This window comes from Enhydra lutris, unplaced genomic scaffold, assembly GCF_002288905.1.
Source record: "Enhydra lutris kenyoni isolate GAN:26980312 unplaced genomic scaffold, ASM228890v2 scaffoldscaffold16, whole genome shotgun sequence".
NCBI classification, from domain to species: domain Eukaryota; kingdom Metazoa; phylum Chordata; class Mammalia; order Carnivora; family Mustelidae; genus Enhydra; species Enhydra lutris.
Window position 1 is genome coordinate 25,812,663 of NW_019154100.1, and position 23,037 is coordinate 25,835,699.

Genomic DNA, 23,037 nt, shown 5'->3' on the forward strand with positions numbered 1-23,037 from the left:
CCAAAGACCCTATAAATAAAAACAAGTATTAAAAAGTTTCATCAGTATTTTAATTTTAATATTTTAATTCTTATTGATAATATCAAACATATTAGGTTAAACAAAATACATTATTAAAATTAGTCTCACCTGATTCTTTTTATTTTTTTCTTTTTCTTTTTTAAAGAATTTTATTTATTTATTTGACAGAGAGATAGAGAGAGAAAGCACAAGTAGGCAGAGTGGTAGGCAGAGGGAGAGAGAGAAGCAGGCTCTCCACTGAGCCAGGAGCCCATTGCAGGGCTTGATTCCGGGACCCTGGGATCATGACCTGAGCCGAAGGCAGCTGCTTAACCAACTGAGCCACACAGGCAACCCTGATTCTTTTTATTCTTAATTAAAATTGCGTGTATGATTTCCATTATATTGCTATCAGAGAGCACTATTCTAAGGTACAGTTATTTTTAACAACTGTTCTGATTAGAAAATGTAGTTCATAGTCATGGTATAAAGTTGAGAAAATGTAGATAAGTGCAGGGTAGAAAAGGTGGTGTATCTCACCATTCAGGAAGAAACACTAATGTATATGTTCTAGGATTTTTAATGTATAAATACATGTTTTTTGGTTAAACATGTTTTTTGACAAAGCCAAAATTATGACCTAAATATTTTGTTGCCTACCTTTTCCATTTACTATAGTGTAAATCTTTTCTAATTCATTAAATCTTCTACAGCTTCATTTTTAATGGCTGCGTAAGGACCCTGTTTATGGATATACCATACTTCATTAATCCAACCTGTGCCATGCCAGAGATCAGCTAGATGCTCACCAATTCTGTTTCCTCTTCTTGCACATAGTGGGAGATTATGTTTCCCAGCATCCCTTGCAGTTAGTTGTGGTCACATGACCAGGTTCTGGCCAATAAAATGTGATCCAAATGATGTAAGGCATAACAAATCCAGGCGTTCCTCTTTGCCCTCTCTCTCTTTTCATTCATCTGTTGGATGAATACAGGGGTCTAGATCAGGGCTTTGAAATTCTGAAAAGACAGTAGAATTGGAAGGTAGGAGGAGTCAGGATCCCTAAATCATTATATGGAAACCCACCAAACAAACACCTCCAACTGCATCATGAGCAAAAAATAAACTTGATTCTGTTAAGCCAGTGAGATTTGTTAGAGCAAGCTAGTGTTAATTCGCTTAACGCCTAGTATGGCCATTTGGATTACTTCTTGTTTTTGTTATTACGATCTGCAGCATTAGGATAAATTCCTAGAAGCTGCATTTCAGTGTCAAAGGATATGTACATTTTTACAACTTTTGGAAACTATTGGTAAAATTCCCTTCAGACTTCTGGTATTCCTTAGCAGACAGAAGCCATTTGATACACTCCACTTCGATTGTTTCTAAGTCTCTTGTAGATAATAGGTATGTGTTAAATACTACACACATGTATGTATGCCCAAAGTACATATGCAAAAGGAAATACTTTCCAAATAATGGCACCGAAGTGTAGATTTCAGAAACCATAAGAATTGTATAGATGCCTTTAAGAAATACGGGTTATAGAAAAATGGCAGCAAGTAACATCAATGTGCTTGGCTGAGAACTTTGAAGGTATGTTCATTTCTAATTGTCATGGTGAAGCCACAAATAGAGTCAGCCAGTTTTGGCATATACCTCCCACATCATGGGTTGCTGATATGCAGTTGGCCACTTGCAATTTTTTTTTTTTTTGCCTCTGTTTGCTCCTTCATTGATTCTCCATATGAATCTCATTGCATGTATCTGTGCTATGCATTTTTTTCATGTATCACAAATGGTGATTTATTTGTAACGACATTTAGTCCTTTAAGAGACATAAATATCAGATTGGGGGGGGTGAAATTAAAACTAAATGATCTTCAAGATTCTTTCCAAATCTAAAATTCCATGAGAGGTTCTGCAAAGAAACGCATTTAATCATCTAGTGCGTGGGCCTACTCTGAAAGAAATCACTGACCAGTCTGGAGGCCAAATTTAGTCTATTGGAAGTTTAGTTTTCTAGAAGCCCAAGCAGTGACAACAGCCTTTCTTTCAACCACAAGCCAATGCTGTTTCTTCAGGTTAAAAACCACTGAAATAACTCCAACCCCTCATTACCCAACAATGCAAGTTTATGGGCAACATTCTTTCAGAAGAATATGGTTTCACTTTGAATGGAGTTGAAGTTTTCAAGTCCTCAGGATGCTGAAAACAGCAAAAACCCAGATTCTAGTCTTTTCTGTAATGAGATAATTCTCATGCTATTGTAGTAAACACTTCTACTGCGTTCAGTGAAAAAACCTAGTATATTCTAAATAAATGGGCCACCATGGCCCTTGATCTTATTTTTGGAAATTTTATTAATGGTTGAGACACAACAACCACAGAGGAATGAGAATAAAATCCTACCCTATTCTTTCTTGAAGCAAATTGGAGTTATAGACAAATGTATTTGAGATACCCCAAGATAACAAACCAGCTGCACAGTTAAAAATATTATCTTTCTATTTGATGCTAAACAACATTGCTGGGTTTGTTTTCTGTAGCTAAACTGACCTGATTGCCCAGTTATTTAGTGTCACAAAAAATGCCTCCTTGTGGAGGATGAGGAAGGAAAGAGTATCTTATAACTAAATGTTATATCTCTTGAATGGGTCAGAAAGAGATGGGTTTTGGGGGAGCAAAGCTGCTGGCATAAGCATTTCTTTGTTTTATTTGGACCTTTTCTGTTCTTCTGTGGTTAGATGGCATTCTTTAAATGATAAACCCAGGGGCGCGTGGGTGGCTCAATGGGTTAAAGCCTCTGCCTTAGGTTCAGGTTGTGATCCCAGGGTCCTGGGATCAAGCCCCGTGTCAGGCTCCCTGCTTGGTGGGGAGCCTGCTTCCTCCCCTCTCTCTGCCTATCTCTCTGCCTACTTGCGATCTCTGTCTGTCAAATAAATAAATAAAATCTTTAAAAAAAATGATAAACCCATAATCTTCTCAGATTGGCCCAATGGCAGGGCTCTAGGTGAGATGTGCTATCCACCAACTTCCTTTGGAATCTCTCCCTGTTTCATACTCGGGCAAGACGAACACTACGAAAAGTCCCTCTGAAGGACAAGACCCCATCAGGCCAAAGAGCACTAGAGCACTAGAGCCAATGTGTGACACATGAGTAAAATGAGGCATGAGGAATAATTATCTTCTTCTCTGCTTTGACTAACTTCCACCTCCCTACCTCTCCTCTCAGAGTAGAAGTTCTATGAACATAGGAATCTCATTCTCCAGTGCCTAGAACGTGCTTGGCATATAGAGGATGCTCACAAATATATTTTTGGAAGACAGAGAAGTAAGAGAAGAGGGCCATGAAACTCTTCCTGGAGAAAATTTTAAATAGAGAACAAAATTGCCTAATCTCCTAACACCTGGGTGGTCAGTATTCATTGATCAGCTATAATATGCCAGATGTAGCCCCCAAAATAGAAACAAGAGTAGAAGCAATAACAGAATGATTCCAGTCATTTTCAAGTCAGAAAGCAAGTTTCTAGCTTACATCAACTTACACCTGAGAAACGGAACTCAAAAAAGGACAGAAAAATACTCATTGGCGTTAAAGTAAAGCACGTGCCTTTCATTATGAGCACGCTCTCTGCGCTTTTGCATAAGTGACTTCCCCTATCTCTAAACCAATTTATAGTATGAGAACGGCTACCCAAGTTCCTATCAAATGACATGCTATGAATTTTCTTTGCCAGTTACTATACATGTTCAAGCATATAGGAGCATTGAGACTTTTTTTTTTTAAAAAGAAAGCATTTAAGGGATCCACTTTGCATCGTGTTAATCATCAAGGGAATGGCTAACCATGGCTCAGTTGGACAACTGTGGAGACAAAGTGTTGAAGGAAAGTAGAATTCTCTTTTACAGTAAAGTATTTCATCTGCAAAAATTACTTGTCCTTTCTTATGGCTCATGTCCTGGGTGATTCCTCCTCATTCAGGGACAAGCACCCGCAACTCAGCCCTTTGTAGGTCTTCAGTAGACCCAGACAGAGTTTATTAAGATTAGCAAAATCCTCCCCCTCTGGCTGGAGTCGCTCTCCCCACATGCCCTCTCTATCCTCGAAACTGAGGCTCATTGCCCTTCTCGTCTCCTTTCTCTGTCCGGGCCACCTTCATTTTGGCTTTAGCTATACACGGTACTCAGGAAAATGACTGCCCTAATCATAATCTTTAAGATCTCTACAGAAAGTGTCTATAACTGGAATTTCCTCATTACTTTAATGTCCTTCTAGTCATAGCTTCATGGGCCTATTATGTGTAAATTAGAAACACATTATTCCACCAGCAAAGCTTTTCTTTCAAATGCATAGAATTTTATAACCTGTCACAATCTATTAAATTCCGAATTGTTTGTACTGAAACTGACTTTTTTCTGTAAGAAGATGTCAAAGGATCTTAATTTCAGCTAATTCTGGCAACCAAAATGAGTCTCCTCTACTTAATAGCTGGCAGTGGTCTCCGCAGTAAAATGCTTCCAGGAACAATTGGAAATTACTAAGATAATAGTGTGTTTCTTTAGATTAGTATCACCTCTGAAATGTGAAGCTTTTGCCAATTCAAAGCTCCTTTGCTGTCTTTCTACAACTGAATTTCCTGAAAAGTTCTTAAATATTAAGAAGATTTGACGTAAGTAGACAAGAAGACAGCAAACAGGAAAGCTAATGGACAGACTGTGAGTGACCTGTAGAGAGTTCTAGAATTTCATATGGGCTACTTCCAAATAAGGGAAAACTTGGCAGGCGTGAGTTTGAAATTCTCTTTAGTTTGTCGCTCTTTTCAGAGCCCGATACTACTTTTATTACGATTGCTTTATGGCTTCATGGCCATCAACTGGAATATTTCCAGAGATGATATGTTTTTTGGGTGGGAAAAGCATCATTTCCTTCACAAACCAGCTCATTAAGTGTGATGTACACTTAGCACTGGAGTGAAGAGTTTGCCTTTAGTCATCTGATCTCTAACTTTGGATGTGAACTCAAATAGCTAATACCAACGAGCTATTGTCAGGTGAACCAAGACCTCTGTGCTTCATGCCTCATGAGGAGTAACTAATGATAATAGCGAACGTTAATTAAATGCCAGACATGACAGTAAGCGCTTTATGTGTGCTAGTTTATGTAATCTGCAAAACATAAAAATAAAGAAATACAAAGCTCCTGAGGCAGATTGCACTGTTATTCCCATTTCACAGAGGGCAACCCTAAGGCTAAAGAGGGAGAGTTAAGTTTTGAATTCACCCTCTAAGGTTTTGTTTTAGAAAAAGTCATCAATTTCTCTAGTATGAGATGACCTGGATCCCAAGAATATTCCAGACACTGGAACTTTCTTATTGGTGCTGGTAGGTCTCCTTGGATTTATGTGGCCACAGAGCATTTATTCTCCATTAAGTAGGGGTGGTGTATGTCTGAAGATATTCTTAAAGCAGGAGAGGCACTGTATTCAAAACAGACATGTTATAGACAGATTCTCAAGGCATTCCAAATGACTGGCCAATTCAGTTCAGTACTGAACGGTTCAAACTGCTGGGTTGTCAGCATTGTGCCAACAAAGTTTCAGGCAAATAATCTATTTCTGTGGACCCATCATTCCAACTGCTTGGCCCTGTGAAACTAATTGTTGGATGTTTTCACTTTTCTCTCTCTCTCCTTTTTTTTTTTTTTGATATTACATGATTTTCCCTGCTTAATTTTCCTATTTCTGTTTGATAAATACTCTCTGAACAACCCTGAGCTTCTCGTTAGAATCGTTTTACTGATTATGCTCATGGCAATGCCAAATGTGGGTGTACTTAATTTAAGTATTAATAGTGAAAATAATGACATTTCATCCAAAATAATAGCATATGTTTGTCATGTTTCATGGGTTATAATCCTTTTATCCACTTTTCTCTGATTGTGGTTTGCAATAAAATTCATTCTCAGTAATGAAATTTCCCAAATGAAATTCCCTATTTTATAGTACTTTATGTGACCCCAGACATTTGGACAACACGTCCTTTAGAAGAGATGTAATTTGAATGTGTTGTACTTGAACACGGCTGTCTTTTAGTCAGGTGACCTTTGGGTTGCCATGAAAAAAATTCACTCAGGCTAGATGAAAAATAAAATGTACTTTTCCAGGAAAGTGAAAGATTTGCCAGTTAAGCAGAAAGTCAATCAGAACATCCTTTCACAAAGTTCTAGCACATCAGATTTCACTTTTCCATTTGTCCATTCGTCTACTCATCCATTCCTTTAAGATTCACTGAGCATCTATAGTGAGCCAGACCCTGTGGACACACAGACAGGGGCTCCATGATCCTTGCTGTCAGGGAGTCTTGTCATCTCTCCTTTAATCCTCCTCCCTTCTGAGCATTTCTGTGTGTGCTATTAAAGAGTCGCTGGAAACTAATGCAAAAGATAGGAGTGTGATGAGGAGAAGCTGTGAATTGGAAAAGCTCATTCACTCTTAAATCTATTAAAGATTAATGTTGGAAATCCAAATGGTGCATTTGGTTAAGATGAGAATATATTTCTATGGAATGCATTACTCATTGACTTCAGGGCAAATACATTTGAAAGCTTAACAAAAAAACTGATCCCAATAGTCATTAACACAGACCTAACCATTTCCATGGAATGATACTTAAGGCTCTACTCAAGGAAATCTCTTAACCTTGCTGCTGTTGTTAGCTCTGAGTTTTCTCCTGTCCAGCTGTGTGACAACCTCGCAACCATCCAGAGGGCTGGTGAAAGTCTAGTTTTTTGGGCTCCATCCCCAGACTTTCTGGTTCCTGATGTCTGGAAGAGAGCTTAAGAATTTGCATCTGTAGCAAGTTCTCAGGTGATCCTGATGCTGCCGGTCCAGGGACCGGGTTTTGAGAAACATGTTGTAAGTCAATGTTACTCAGAATGCCAACAGCAGATGTGAACTCTTCATTGCTGGTCTGTGACAAGATGAGCACAGAAACTGAAAGGAAGCAATGGGAGTCTTCTATAATTTGACATTACTGTGATGTCCAGGGGCATGATCAGTGGGCATATCTCACTGAATAGGGTAGAGATGATCTTCGGGCTTTCAGCTTTACATTGTGACTCACATGTGTACAAGCTACAGGCTAGATATGCACAGGGAGCCCACATTTCATTCTGCAGCAGTTGGAAAAGAAAAACCCAGGCTGTTCGCCATACATAGTTTGAGAAGCACCACTCTAAACCATCATGCCATACTGCCTCATTTTTAAAAAAAGTGGTTAATACACGAATGAGTCAGGGCATTCCTTCCCACACAGTTTGAGGCAGGTGAGAAGAGGAGGAGGAGGCCACGTCTGGGCCTGGTGCCCTCTGCTTGGGGAGGAAACAGACAAAGCTGTACAGATGGGCCCTGGGTGTGACACCACACATCAGTGGAGTGGGTCAGTCCAGGGGCCAAGGAGATCAGGATTTTTTGAGGCTGGAGGCCTGGAAAAAGAAACTGACCAGTCAGAATTTAGGATGTCCAACCCTCTACAAGGGTCAAACCATGTAAACAGGAAGGTTGGATGCTTCCGGGTGAGATCAACATGGGTCCCTCAATTGCAGGCAGCCAAGAAGACTCCAGAGCCAGCATAGGTAATTCTTTATGGTCACAGAGTCTCCTGATCCCTGGTCTGGAAAACTGACTTCCCACCTGGGCTTAGTATCTTGGGCAGGACTATGTCTGCAGGTGGAGACCAAGAGCAATCCCCTAAGGAAAAGGGAAAGCAAAACAAAAAACGAAAAACGAAAAAACAAAACAAAAAACCAAACTTTTATCTCAGCTACTTGGGCTGGCATTTTTTTTACCTCTTCAAACATTTTTATTAGAATTTCTAATGAATGATCTGATTTCTGTCAGGATTTAGCTGTTCTTGACCTTAAACTCTAGGATCCTCTTGGGCTGGCTAGACAGAAACTCATGTGGTGGGGTCTCCATGATTTCAACGCTTGATGAATGGGTCTCAAATTGACTTGGCTAACTGTCTTTTCAAATAGTTCTCCTGATAGCTCTACGATTTTACTAGCAGTGATTTATTTTCTAATATTTTGCACTTCAAGCTGATAAATTCGGTGTTCTTTCTAAGCACTTGTACAAATTCGATTGTAGTTAGAGGAGATTAGCATTTTTCCATGTTCAATATGTCAGGGCCTGATAACGGCCGTGGCTGTTTTGCTTTTCTAGTCCCCACTGAAGTCTGCCCTTCTCTAAACCCCTCCTTGACTGGAGTCACCCCAAGAAGAGGTTTTCGTTACCCTGTATCCAGAAGTAGCCATCAGCTTTGTTCAAATGGCCTCCAGTCACTCATTTGAAAGAGAGACCTTACATTACCAGCTACCTCCCAGGGCCTTGGCCTTGGGGCCAGAAAACTAGTTGCCCCAGAAATGCTACAGACTGGCTGAGACACAGTGAGACTACCAGGCCGCTGATAAAGATGTGAGTTTCAAGACGATGACCTAGAGAAGCAGAAAGGAGTGTAGTTTCCCATAACGTGGGAGTGTAGTTCCCCCATAACGTGGAAGAGCAACGGAAGTCGGTACCCATCGTGTGTGCACGTTACACGCTTTCTCGGGCTGGTTTCCAACAGCTCTTCCCCCTTAGTGGATGTGAATGAAATGGCTATAAATGGACAAAAAAGACTGTTCAGACAGAACATTTATGCTGATTTATCCAGACATGGTTTAGATGAAAGAAAAAAAAAAACACCAATCCTCAAACCCGGCAGTTCTAATATAAGCAGTGAGTATCACTTAGTGAGTTTAAGCATAAGAGTAATAATGGCCGTAATAATAATACTTTTAAAAACGTAAAATGAAGAAAAAGGAAGAAAACGAAGACAGAAGGGGAGTAGCTGCAGATCATCGAGCACTGTCGAGTGTTGTCCTAGGCACTCGACATGAGTTGTGAGTTGTGAGCTCTTGACCTTGGTTTTATTATATCTATTAGTACACGAGCAACAGAACTTTACCTAAGCTAAGGAGTCTGCCTGAAGTCAGTAGCCACTGAGTGACAAAACCTGGATGTGAACCCAAATTACTATGACTCTGAAGTTCATTTCATGTCTGTATTTCAAAACTACTTACAAAGGAGGGTGCCCTCATTCATTCATTCCCCCACTCGGGCTCCCAGCAGCTGGCCCTGGAGCCTCTGCCATGACTGGTGTTGGGGAAAAGAAAGATGAATAGGACCCAGCAGTGTGGCCACAAACCAGACAGTGTCCACGTCCTGGGATTGCTGGCTTATTCGCGGAGTTCCCAGGGCAGGGTTGTCTGGAGCGGGGTTTTGCACTCTTTCTCAGTCAAATGAGAACTGTTGAATCACTCATGATGACGGAGGCACAGCGTGCTCCACGGCTTGCAAGACACAGGGGGCTGCCCTCTCCCCGCCAAGCTCCCTCTGCCATCTGCTCTCCTCGGTGAGAGAGTTTAATCTTGAGCCATCTCAGGGCGAAGGAGGTCGGACCGTCAGAGGTCACCTTAACTCTCCATAACTCTGCTCCAAAGAAACAATTGTTTCAGAGGGAAATGGCTGTGACCAGTCAGATTTCTCTTTATTCAGAATCTGGACTAGATGAAGAGAATGGGTCTTGGGGGTTTATACTGTTGATTCTGTTCAATTCACCCAACTGAGTTGAGATGGCCTGTGTGCTAGGGATATGCAAATGAATATCACAGTGCCTCTGGCCTCTGGGGTCCACAAGCTGGCAGAGCAGACAGAGGCATGTAGAATGTTGTATGTTTTAGAATAGAATTGTCTGGTATGCCTCAGTGAAACGCATGCTGTCCTGACTGCCGATCTGCCTGCCCCACAGTATCCATCTTCTACATTTTCTGCCCTGACCCCTCCTCAAGGATCCCTCCCACCCAGTGACCCCCAACTTCCCCATGATCCCCTCAGGTTCGCCTGTCCCAGCACTGCAGTGGCCCTATGTTTTGATTGGTCAGCTTCTGAGCATATGTGGAACATCTGCTGTGGCCTTTGATCTCTGGACACACTTCAGTCATGCTCCCCAGAACTTCCCCCAAGTCTTCTCACCCAACGCCCATCCTGCAGCCATGCTGCTCTGAGTCCCAAGGCAACATCTTAGTGCTGAAGTCAGCCCAAAGGAGCAGCTATGGGTCAGAAATACGGGGCTCCCATGAACTGAGGTCTGCCTTCCTGGGAATCAGCTTCAGCGTCCTCCCAACTTTTACTTTGTTTTTTGTAGGAACACAGGACTCAACAACCAGATGGCTGGATCCTTTTATTTGAAGATCGGAACTCTACCCATTGGGAAGCTTCCAGTTACTAGTTAAAAAAAAAAAAAAAAATCAAACTGGCTGAAACAAAAGGGAAAATTCAAAGGAAAAACTCTATGGATCCCAAGCATGATTCTGTCTCTGTCTGAGTGATCACAGCGACCTCAGCATCCATGTTCTGCCATCCTCAGTTGGCTTCAGCCTCAGGGGGATTGTTGCAAGATGGTGGGCAGATAACAAAATCAGAAAAAGGTTGTATGTCCTGGTGTTTCTATGCCCAGAAAAAAGGAAATCTGTCCCCATAGCCTTTCAGTTGGCTCATCCTTCTGTCTCATCGTCAGAAATGGATCACAAGTTCACTCCTGTTCAGTGGCCAATGAAAGGGTCACAGTGGCCACTGCTGGCTTTTCCAATCAAGATTCCCAACTCCTTCACCAGCAATCGGGAATGTTTGCTGCTAGAACTACTGGATGGAGGAAGGTGGAACTGGAGAAGGTGATGTTGGTGAGTGAGGTAGGGAACATGGTGGTATGTCACTAGAAATCAGAAGTTAAAAAGCAAAGGATTTTGTGGAGTAAAGAAACCTGGTTTGGAATGCTCGTATTACTCAGGCCTTTGTTGCAGTTGTTAATTACTATGTAACAACCCCAAAGCTGATGGCTTAAAACAACAACCATCTATTATTGCTCACTGATCAACAGATCAGCTTGGTGGTTCTGCTGACCTGGGCCAGGCTCATGTGGACTCTTCCAGGCATTTGCAGGAGGCTGAGTGGGGTGGGCTGGTGTCAGCTGACACGGCCTATCTCTGTTTCACATAGCCCCTCATCCTGAAGCAGGCTTGTCTGGGTTGGCTCACCCAATGGCTTGCCAGAGTTCCAAGAGAAAGAGCGGAAGTCTGTGTTGGCGGTCCAGGCTCAGCGCCGGGACACTATCAGCAAAGCCTCATTCAAATGGCCAAAAGCAAACCAAGAAACCAGTCAAAAGCTGCAAAATCACACTACAGAGTGTGTGTGGGCTGTGGGTCCTGGGAAGCGTGAAGAATGGCGATCACTTTGGCAATCAATCCACCACCATGACCTTTGCAAGACATTTCTTTGCTCTGCACCATCGTTTCATCACCTCTAAAATGACACTAACAATAATATCAACCTCAAAGTCTTATTTAAGGATTAAGTGAGAAAATGCATGTCAAGTGCTTAACCCAGTGGTGGGCACATAGTAAGCATTAAATAAGTACCAGCTTTTATTACACTTGTATTTAGGATTGTAACCAGTCTTATTAGCATTATTATTATAGTTGTTTTAATGATTATTATGATTTTGAGTATCTGTCTGCTGGGTTATGTCTCCCCTAGGATACCAGCCTAGTGAACTGATTTCCAAAAAGCCCAGACTTTATGGAAATCCTCTCTGACTCCCCAGAAGCCTGCTAATCAAGGGAGGGTGGTTTCTGAGCACTCCCCATCTGCCTTCCTCCCGCTGTTTGGTGAGTGGCGTTCTCTCTGGGTTTTTGCTGTGGGGGCGGTTTGTAGCTCCCTGAGCTCTCTGGCTCGCTTGGAACCCTACAAAGAATGGTGGTTAGCTGCTATTTCAACAGAAACCACTAGTTTTTGGAGGAAGGGAGCAGACTTCCCTCCCGGGACAGCTGATTTTCTCTGCTTTCTGTTGTTCCATCTGTGCCCAGTGCCAAACTCTCTAGAGGGGGTAATGTATTTCATGGTGCCCCCTCTGTGGGGACGGAGAAATCTGCCAGCCTCGTCTCACACTCATTCCAACCCAAGCCTCCAAGAATTAAAACCAGTTGGCAATTTCTTGGGAAAGGGAAATTGTCTCTTAAATCTGCAAAAGGGAAAAGTTTTTTTGCTTCATGTTTTTGGGGTTTTTTTTGTTGTTCCTTAGGGTGGTTTCGTTCACAATGGAAACAAAACAAAAAACCTCCCAATGACGGTCCTGGCATTTGTACCCCATGTGGACTCTGCAAGCACCAAGGAGGAAAGGCAGGAGCTCATTCCACGAGGCAGCCTGCTAATTTCATTTGCCACCACGGTTTTCCCATCTGCTAAGGGACCGGCCCAGACAATTTTCCATGTATAATTCACAGTCCTTTGTAATTTCGGCTCAAGCAGAATCAACAGCTTGATGGAAATGCCATGGCGAGGATTCAAAGGGTGGTACTCCCATCTTCTGTCCTTGCTCCATACCAGTGCGGGCCCTTTCCGGCACACTCCTCTCTGTTCTGCTCTCTGAGTCTCTGCTTCTCTCTTGCTCCCTACCTTGTTTCAGGGCCGCCCAGTGCTTCCCGGTCCTTCCCCTTTTGGAAGCCCAGTATCTCTGCCTTGCAAATGTCCTGCCACAGACCATTGTCAGGGCCCGTGAGCTCATTGTGGCCCCCACCCCCACTTCATCTGGCCGGGGCTGAGATGGATGCTCAATTTGCATTATTTATGTCTTTGCTCGTATTCGGGTGATGTGCTTGTGCATAACATAGGTAAAATTCTGCTGACATGGGGAATTCATTTGGTTTGAGATGCTCAAAAAGTGGGGCGGGAGGCGACCTGGTTTGTGTAAATTCACAAGCTATCAGACAGCTTTGCTTTCTTTTCCCTGAGACTCGGAAGATGGCTCCTCATGAGAGTTCTTTGGATTATACTTGACAGTTAGGTGAGCTCTGCTGCTTAAAGAGCTTTGGTTCCATTTGGGCTGTCAGTCTTCCCCCTTCAAATAGGGCAGGGTGAGGGACAGAGGTGCATTTTGAAGTTCAAATGCAAGCCTGTCCCTGTGTTGCCAGTATACCCAGAGAATATCAGAGCCAGGAGGCCTGAGAGCATCTCATTCGATCTCTTCCTTCTGTAGAGGAGGCCACTGAGGCTGAGAAGCAGGAGGTGGCTGGCCAGACGGTGAGCCACAGGATATCGTGTGACTCAGTCCTTAAATTCCTTCCAATGACACGTGGTTACAAGGGGACAGTCACCCTTCCAGGCGCTTTTCTTATTGTCTCATTTAATCCCCATGAAAGACTCAGACACTAGGACTTGTTGCTATCCTTCTCATTTCACAGAAGAGGAAACTGAGGCACAGAGAGGTTAAATAATTTGTCCCAGGTCGCACAGTACTGAGTAGCAGAACTTAGAACTCAAAACCCAGGGAGCCTGGCTCGAGAGTCCCTGATCTAACCATGGGGTTCCTCTGTCCTAAAGCCTCTCTGAGCTGCCACGGTGATTACAGAAGGGTGCCCAAAGCCCTCACTTTGCACCACAAGACCTGCTATGATCCTGCCCCTTCTGTCCCAGCTTTGTTTCTGCTACTCCTCAGAATACAGCGCAGGGCTGGGAAAGGCAGTCTTATGCATTCTGTCTTTCAACCCCTGCTTGGCCACAGAAGAATGGGCCTTAGGCCTGGAACATTTCCTTACCAAGACATGGGGAGCCCACACAGCCTCTGTGGGAGTAGCCTGCCATGCTTCAGACTCACCATGTACCCCTTTGTACCACCAGGCACACACGTCAGTGGCCCTCAGGCACATCCCAGCCTTCTGTAGTTCAGACCCCAGGGGAAGGGAGAGGGTCATTGTGTTGCAGCATGAAATGGGGGGGGGGCAGTGAGGTCACACTGTTCATGTGGGCTGCAGGGGGGCTCTGTGGCCATGGGGGACAGGACACATAGCAAGGGTCTGGATCTTCCACACACCCTCAACAGAACACTCATCACATCAACTCAGGCTTTCTTACCTCCCCAGCTGAGCTCCGTCCTAGCCCATTTTCTGATGTCATAATCACCACTTAGGGCTCAGGTGATAGATAACACAAGCAGCTAACTCCCCAGTGGCCCAGGTATGAATCTACCTCCTCTGTGGCATGGGGCAGGAGGAAAGGACACAAAGAAAGGGCCAGCTCCTCCTCCCAGGGTCAGGAGGTGCTCGGGCTAAGGATAACTTCCTCAGCTTCACCTTGACCTGACTTTCCTACAATATTGGAGCAAGGGCGCCATCTCATTGTCACACCTGCTGAATATTATGAGGCAAATATCATGAATATTATGAGTTTATTATTGAAAGACAAACTGCTTTTTATGACTTATAATAGGACACATTGTAGTATTACATTACAATAGTAAGAGGCAATAGTGATTTTACGAAAGAAATTCCTAGGAGATAGTTCTTAAGTTCTATCGATGACATATATTTCATATACATAATTTGGACACGACTCTACGTCATGGTATATCAAACTATAATTGATAACTATGTTCTCTAAGCCAGTAGTTTTCAAATATCAGTTCATAAGCAAAGCTTTCACAGACCCACAAAATTTTTTTTTGTGACAAAGGTATAGTGTGTGTGTGTGTGTGTGTGTGTGTGTGTGTGTGTGTGTGCTTATACATTTGTAAATGTCTTTTCTTGGGAAGCAATGTCACTTATTCCAAAATGGTAGGCTCTTGTTTATTTTTTAAATTATCAAGGGCAAGATGAAAGGACAAGAAATGCTCTTTCTTCTGTGAAATAACAGTGTTGTCCTATTGGGAAAGTCTCAGATACCGTATTTCAATTTCTTCATTTTTTTGATATTTTATTAGATTCTTGGTTTATTTACTGTATTTAATGAACAGATTCAAAAGCTAAGTGACCTCTGTGCCACCTCACTGAGAAGATGATCTGTGCCCTAAGCCCTCCGGTCCAGATCACTTGCTCAGAGGTCGTGGGGCTTAGTGCTCTGTGTCTCTGGCAGCCTCCTCCTCAGAGCCCTGCCCCCACCCAGGCTCTCATGCTCTCAGTTCGAGGTGAGCCCATCCTGATGTGTGGCCTTGCAGCAAGGGGCCTGTAGCCCAAACGACCTTTCCCTTTTCTACCCTTTCAGCCCTGGGTCTCACCTCCTAGTTGGAGGGAGGTATAGGCAGCTGCAAGACTTTGCCGCAATACTTTTCTTAGGGCTTTGGCATTACAACCCAGGGCACTCATTGCTCCAAAGGGTGATTTCCTACCACGGTATTTCAGAAAGAGAGGCCAAGGGTGGCAATATGCTCCAGGCAGCATTGGAGAGCTAGGCTTGAGCACTTCAAGTTAGAGCCCTCAGGGGCCCTCCTGAATGCCTGTCCTTGACCCAACCCAGCTGCTGGAAACACCAGAATACCGGGAGACCAAAAACCTCTTCCATTTCATTAAGAGGTGGATATTCAGTAACTTTTGCTTTTTGTGTTTAATCATCTAAAGCAAAGTTTGTAAGAATTAAATGGTTATTTGTTAAATATCAATGGTAGAATTTTTTAAAATACAGCATTAGAAGTAGAACGAATTAAAATATCCACTCCAAATAACACACATATTTTTGCTACAAAAAAGTAAAGTAGTATTCAATAACACAACATTTAAGCATAAAAATCCATTCTAGTAGGATGAAATTATGGAGGATGAGTAGAAAATAAATGAATTATGAAAACTTAGAAAAGTAAAGAAACATAAAATTTCAAGAGTTTCTGCATTTAAAAAAAAAAATAGTGAGATGGGTATCACCTGCTCTGGTTCTTAGATTCTGTCCATACATTTGAAAGGATACTGTAGGGACAGCTGGGTGGCTCAGTCATTTAAGCAGCCGACTCTCATTTTCAACTCAGGTCATCATCTCAGGGTCCTAGGATAGAGCCCCATGCCTGGATCTGGGCTCAGCGGAGAGTCTGCTTGAGACTCTCCCTCTCCCTCTGCCCCTTCCCCTCGGCGTGTGCTCTCTCTCTCTCTCAATCAATCAATAAATAAGTAAAATCTTAAAAAAAAAGGATAATATAACAGTTTTATTTTTTAATGTCAGTATTTAAAACATACCAGAAATTCTGTTCTCTGTAACTGTTAAAATTTGGGATGAAACCATTTAGATGTCAGCCTAACCGTGTGACCAGGGTACACAAGTTTCAAAATCCTTTCAGGGGAGACGCAAGCACAAGAATTTGAAAAACCCTTGAAACCCACCACTCCTCCTGCTCGTAGACCAGAAATTCCTTCTGGCACACAGCCCTTCTCTGAGGTGTTCAGTGTGCACAGCAGGGAGCCCCCCCACCTCCCCGGCGGTACCATCCACGGCCTCTGCCCGAAGCCCTGAGGTGGCAGGTGTCTGCTTCTCAAGGTCAGTCGTTCATGCCTTTACTTAATGAATATCTTCTTGAAAATGAAAATGGTCTTAGGATGGCCTCGCGCCAGCATTAGACGTACACAAAAAAGGGAGTATTTCGGAAGGTAGTTCAGTGTTCCAAAAATTGAATTCTATTCTTAATTAAGATAGCTTCTTTGTTCTCTGGCAGGACCCCTGAAAAAGTGGACTGAAAGCCAGTTCCTAAGGAGGTCCATGTCAGAAAATACCTCCTTATTACTGGTGGGAAAGAACACACGCACACACACTCAAGTAAGACAAGTGATGATTCATTTCAGTATTCCAGATCTGTCACTCCGTGGCCCCAGACTTTGCAAATGCTCCGAAGATTATGTGTACATGGACTTCTGATCTGTAGATGATTTACCTGCCGTAGTCTGACCAGCTCTGTTGAACAGAGTTGGCTATATTTTGGGGGGCTTAGAAGATGACATTAATATTGCCCATATTTATCACAGAGAGGGGACACAGTTGCAAGCTGCATTTCTGAGCCGTGAGGTCTCAGTCATGTGTGTGTGCTGTTCTCCGATCGAAGTGTTAAACCCGGCAAGCTTCTTGCAAAGAGATTTTTTTTCCTCTCGGTTATGTATTTATATCCACCTGCCTTCCTTAACCCACATGCACTCATTTGCACACTCTTGCACACCTTAGTGTGATTCTTGCACACCACTATCCTTTCTTTGATTGTTCAAAGAAAAACCCTTGGGGGATGAAAACTATTCCTTCTTGAATAGCACACGAGGCCTGGCTCCTCTGGGGGGTAGATGGGTGGGATGCAGTCTACAATCTAGTTTTTTGCTTCTTTGCATTTTGTTTGGTTTTCAGCAATCAGAGAGACAGCCCCTGTCCTTGCACAGTGATAACTTAAAGCAACAAAAGAGATCTGGTCCACTGTTCTCAGAAGTGGACTTTAGGCCTCATGGAACCCGAGGATTTCTGCTTGTCCCCTTTATTAACTCACCCATTCAACAGATATTTATTGACCGCCTATAATATGCAAAGCCCTGGGCCAAGCGAGAGGCAGAATTATCTGTACTCCATAGATTCTGAGCCATGCATTTTTCAACATCTTATTGTCTCTGAATTTGGGCTGTTTCCATGGCAATGCCTTTTTTGCTCAGTGGTACCCAACGTGATTCCATGTCCTCCGACCAATGGCCTCTTAGATCTGACAGGATACTACATTGTCCTCAACTTCTCTGCTTTCACCGAAAGGAGGAATTTGCAAAATAAGAGAAGGTGAAACTCCCAAACTGGCCGACTTTCCACTTACCAGCTCTTGCAGGGGGAAAAAAAAAAAAAGAGAGAGAATGAGAGAGAGAGAGAGAAAGAGAAGTCCTGGATCCTTGTGTGATTTGAAGATGATCTGTGTGTTTCATTTACTCACACTGTCCTTGGCCTGAGAAACAGATCATAACTGAGTGTAGATTATCTATTGTTGTTATTCCGTGGTTCTTAAATTCACAAATGACTTTTTTCTGGCTATAGAGTGAGGGTGTGTGTCTGTGTGGGTGTAGGGCTTCCTACCAAGAAACTTATTTGGGAAATTGATTTTTGATCCGTTGTTGAAGCCATAATTGGAGGAGATGGTTTCTGAGGCTACCTCGATAGTATGTCAGTAGGAACTAGTTAGCATTGTTTTTAACAGAGCGAAAGAAAGGTATTTCTGTTAATACTATTCATTCAAACGTTTTTCGAGTCCCTGTGGTGGGTCTGACACCACAAAGCACTGTTAGGGGACAGAAACGAATGGGGTATTACTTTTGCCTTCACAAGACTTGCAACCTAAAAGAAAAGGGAAATCTGTAAACTAAGAATGTTCACACAAGGAAGAATATAAGTCAGGTATTCAAGACCCAAGGATATGTACAGGAGATCTGTAGATCACCGCACAGCAGTACAATGACTTCTAAATAAAACAAAACAAAGGTTCCTCCGTTGCACCTGAAACATGGCTACATCAGAGACAAAGACCCCAGGGGATGCTGAGAACAATGTCCCAAAGCAGCCTTTCCATGGCTGGCACAGAGGAAGGGGAGGGGAGGACTATTTATTTTGGAAACTTCATCATCAGCCCAATTCTTTATGCCTCCTAGGACTGCTGTCATGGCTTTCTATCTGAGGATAGGTCCTATCAGTAACGAGCTTACGTCCCTCCTCTCATCCCAAGAACCTTGTCCTCCTTCTTCCCTGCTCGGCTTCCCCCTGACCCTCCCAGTGCTCTCAACCATTTGCAGAATCCTTCCCCTTCAATCTCCTCATACAACGCTACCTTCCCTTTTTTTGAACTCCAAGCTCTTCCAGGCAGGAACTGAGCCTGTGTGACAGAGAGCAGACCCCCCAAATAAATGTTGTATCAAGGAGGAAAGAAAGGAAGAGAAAGAAGAGCAGACAACCTCTCTTCTTGATTCCGTGAGTTTACTAACCTGAGGGGAATTTGGGACGGGCCACCAGCAGGACATGGTAGCTTGGACAGCAGAGAAAGTCCCCCTTTGGGCTTCCCTCCTAGAAGTATCCGGGAGCAGTGACTCTCAACCGAAGCTTTCGCCCGCAGCGCATGTGACAGTTGATTTTCACAGGAGTGACAGATGGGTGGGGACCTAGTCAACTCACCCAGAATCCTCAGAGTGTTGACTTTCAAGTTACTTTTCTCTCCTGGTGTGCAAGTGATTAAAAGTGGAGTGATGGAAAGAGATGATATTGAATCCACTCTCACTTATGGGGGGAAAGGCCAGTCGCTTGCAAATTTTGCTCTTTTATTGTTAGTAATGGATTTCTTGAGAAGACCCCTTTTGTAGACAACCCCCCCACACACACACACCACCAGCGGCGCCCTTCCCAGCACACTCCCCACCGGGTCTTACCTGCCCCCCCCCCACCCAGGTCAGATGCACAAGACAGAACCCAAAGCAGCAGGAACTCTTCCCTCACCCAGTATCCAAAATGGTACCAGCTTTCTTCTTTTAACTCCTAAAATACCGATAAACCTGTCAACCTTTTGTTGACAGGTTTATTGATGATACCTATTTAACGAGAAGATCACCCACACTAAATCTGTTCATCTTATTGAAAAATAAGACACACAAAACTCTTTATTTCCAGTATGCTCAGGTTTTGGCTGCTTGATTTGTAAACCATCAGGTCCTTTAATAATTCTGGGGAAATGAACTGGCTCCTTGCCCTTCAACAGTGATGTGGAGATACTCATGTTACAGTCTGATTTTCCCATCCTTCTCAGCCACGGGCGCCCTTACCCTTACACCACACCGTGGTGGTCACAAGCTAGATAGGGTTGCCAGATTCAGCATGTAGAAGTACACAATTCCCGACTAAATTCAAGTTTCAGTTAAGCAACAAATAATTTTTTTAGTATGTCTTATGCAAATTTGGGACATACGCATACTAAAAATTATTTGTTGTGTATCTGAAATTTGAATTGACCTAAGCATTTGTATTTTATCTGGCAATCTTATCACCAGAGACCATTGCTTGGGATTCACCAAACACTTTTATATCCACCATTTCTTCTGAGCAAAGGGATTGGAAGTAATATATTAACGGTAGCAGTTCACACACTGGGCAGTCTATCAAAGGAGAAGGATGTGAGACTTCCTAGCATCTCAGAAATCCCATAAGGGCACAGGTCCAATTTGCCTGTGAGAAAGGAGACCAGCCATAGTGATAAGGGAGAAGGGAGGCAGTGGGCAGGGAGGTAACAGATCTAAGAGGGGGCAGAGCCTCTTCCGGGGACCACGACATGCCAGACTACCCAGATTGTCACGCCAGGAAGAGCCAACTCTGTTAAGTCCTGCTCCTCCTTCCTGAGTCTCCAGGAAAGTAGAGAACATGACAGAGCTTTGGAAACTCTAATATTCAGACAGAAGAACTTAACTGATTTTCTGCTTTCTTCCCTTTACCTCTTGGGCCACGACTTTGACACAAGTTCTCATAAAGCCTTGGCAAGTTTGTCTACGTGAGAAGTGGTTATAGGTACCTTGATAAGCTCAAAGAAACAGTTAAATCTGAGTGTGGATCATTTAATCACAGTATCTGGAATACGTAAACATGGTACATATTATCTCCACCCCCCCCCCTTTTTTTTGTGGCCTCAAAATTTGATCCAAGTCTGGGAGTTAAAAAGTCCCATTTTGTGTAATCAGGTTCTGGTTGAACATGATTGCTGAATTATTTTAAATTGAAGACACATGTCTGGAGGCTGAGCTGTATGTATTACTTCAGGATGGGTGTCCATTAGGTCTTATCCGCAGGGGCTATCTTCAACTTTTGCCACATTCAATGCATTCTTTATACATCAGTATTTGCACAACGGTGAATCATATATAAGGGAAAATTGGAGGGAATATGGTACTCGTTAAAGGGTGATTTTTTGAAATTACTTGAATGCATTATTCAGACTCACTTCCAGTCTCCCCTGCTAAGGGTCCCACGGCTGGCTGAAAATTTTCTGGGGGAAAGAAAAAAAGAATATTTTAAAGATAACAACAATGCATACATAAACAAAAGCCTGTGGTTGTGCAAGACCCTTTCGCAAGGCTACATCTCTGGAAACTTTACAACTGAATCAACATTTACTTTAACTCCTTGTCAGCCCCCAACACTTGAAGTGTCTTAATTGCGGACCTAAATTGTTGCTGCGGCCATGGGCTTTTTCCCTTTGAATGCATGTGTCCCTGAACTGAGACTTCAGTCAGACTTCACTTCACAGGGGCAGACAGTTGATTTTGTAAATTGTTGCATCATGTCAAGAGCTCCTGAAGGACTTGCAGGTCGCTGGCTCTCCAGGAGGAGCCTCGGGGCTGAGGGAAAGGCGAAAGCTGAATCAGTCCCACGGTCAGACTGCACCAAACACGCCCCCCTCCCCACGGCCAAGGGACATCCTCCGTAGGAAGAGCTGGGGCATCTGGTGCATGGTTGTTGGTTCTCACTGCTTTAGTGCCGTATAATTCCCACACCACAGAATTTACTCGTTCAGAGTATACAGCTCAATGATGAGCAAATTTACAGAGTTGCACAACCCCGGCCACAACCTAATTTTAGAACAATCCCATCATCCCAAAAGAAACCTTGTGTCCATTTGCAGCCATTCCTCGTTCCCACCTCCAGCCTTTAGCAGTCACTAAGCCACTTTCTATTTCTACAGATTCACCTTTTCTGGATGTTTCATATAAATGGAGCCATATAATATGTGGGTCTTTTTGTGGGTTTTTTGGGGGAGGCGTCTGGCTTCTCTCACTTGCTGTAACTTTTGGGGGCTCATCTATACTGTAGTATGTATCAGCACTTTGTTTTTTATTTTATTTTATTTTATTTTATTTTAAAATTTTATTTATTTATTTGACAGAGAGAGAGATCACAAGTAGGCAGAGAGGCAGGCAGAGAGAGAGAAGCAGGCTCCCCGCTGAGCAGAGAGCCCGATGTGGGGCTCGATCCCAGGACCCTGAGATCATGACCTGAGCCGAAGGCAGTGGCTTAACCCACTGAGCCACCCAGGTGCCCCGGCACTTTGTTTTTATTGCTGGAAACTATTCCGTCGTACAGCCACCCCCCCCCCCCCCCGCCTCTTCGTTCAAGCAGCCGTCTGTCATTTATGTCTGTCATAAATCAGCAGACATTTGTTTGGATTGTTTCTGCATTTAGGCCACTATGAAAAATGCAACTGTGAACATCCATGTACAAATGGGCATTTTAAAATGAATTTGGAAAACATAAAATAAAATGAATGTGAATGTTAGTGTCATCCGCTGTAAACCGGGATTTGCTTTGGATTCATGTAAGGTTAAGTCACCCAGGCTTTCGTTCAAGCCACCTTTTCGAACATTCCAGAATAAAGTAGGCTCCCGAGTACTTTAAGAAATTGTTATCAAGAGTGAGAACCTTAGTAAATCCAGGACATGAAGCAGTTAAGAGAAAGGGAAAAAATCTGGAACTTTGGAGACTAAAAGCTACCCTCAGAGCAGTCTCAACTCCTTCCTTCTCAACTCCAGGCATCACCTGGAGTTTAAAGAGCTCAGACCCACACATGCCGGTCGCATAACCCTTCCTTCTGGCAGCCTCGACGCACGCAGCCTGATTTCTGAAACTCCTGCTGACTTAAATAACGTGGAGGCTACTCAGGGAGAAGTGAAGTTGGAAGTGGCAGGGAGGTGAACAGGTCATAACACGGGAACAGAGTTGTCAGGCTTTGTTTATTTTCCTGCCTTCTAAGGCTTCAGCGACTGATAGGAGACACCGGCAATTCTGTCATCGAGGAATGAGCCCTGCACACGATGGGGAAGCAGCTCTATGGAAAAGTGCCCTTGCACGTTGCTCCCCAATCACCCACGTAGAGCCGTGAAAGATGCACGTCATGAGAAATCCCTTTCCAGGAATCATCATAGAAAGCAGGCATATAAAAAGCCAAATGGTTTCTAGAATGTGCTACTGATCAAAGTCAAGCCCAGCATTCTGTCCTGGCATGTCACTAACCTTCTCTGTGGCCTTGACCAGGTCACTAACCTCTCTGGGCACTGGTTTTCTCACTGCAGTACAAACCGTTGACATCCTGATTCTTGCCTATGGTTGTTTGTTTGTTTGTTTGTTTGTTTTCTCCATTCAATATTCT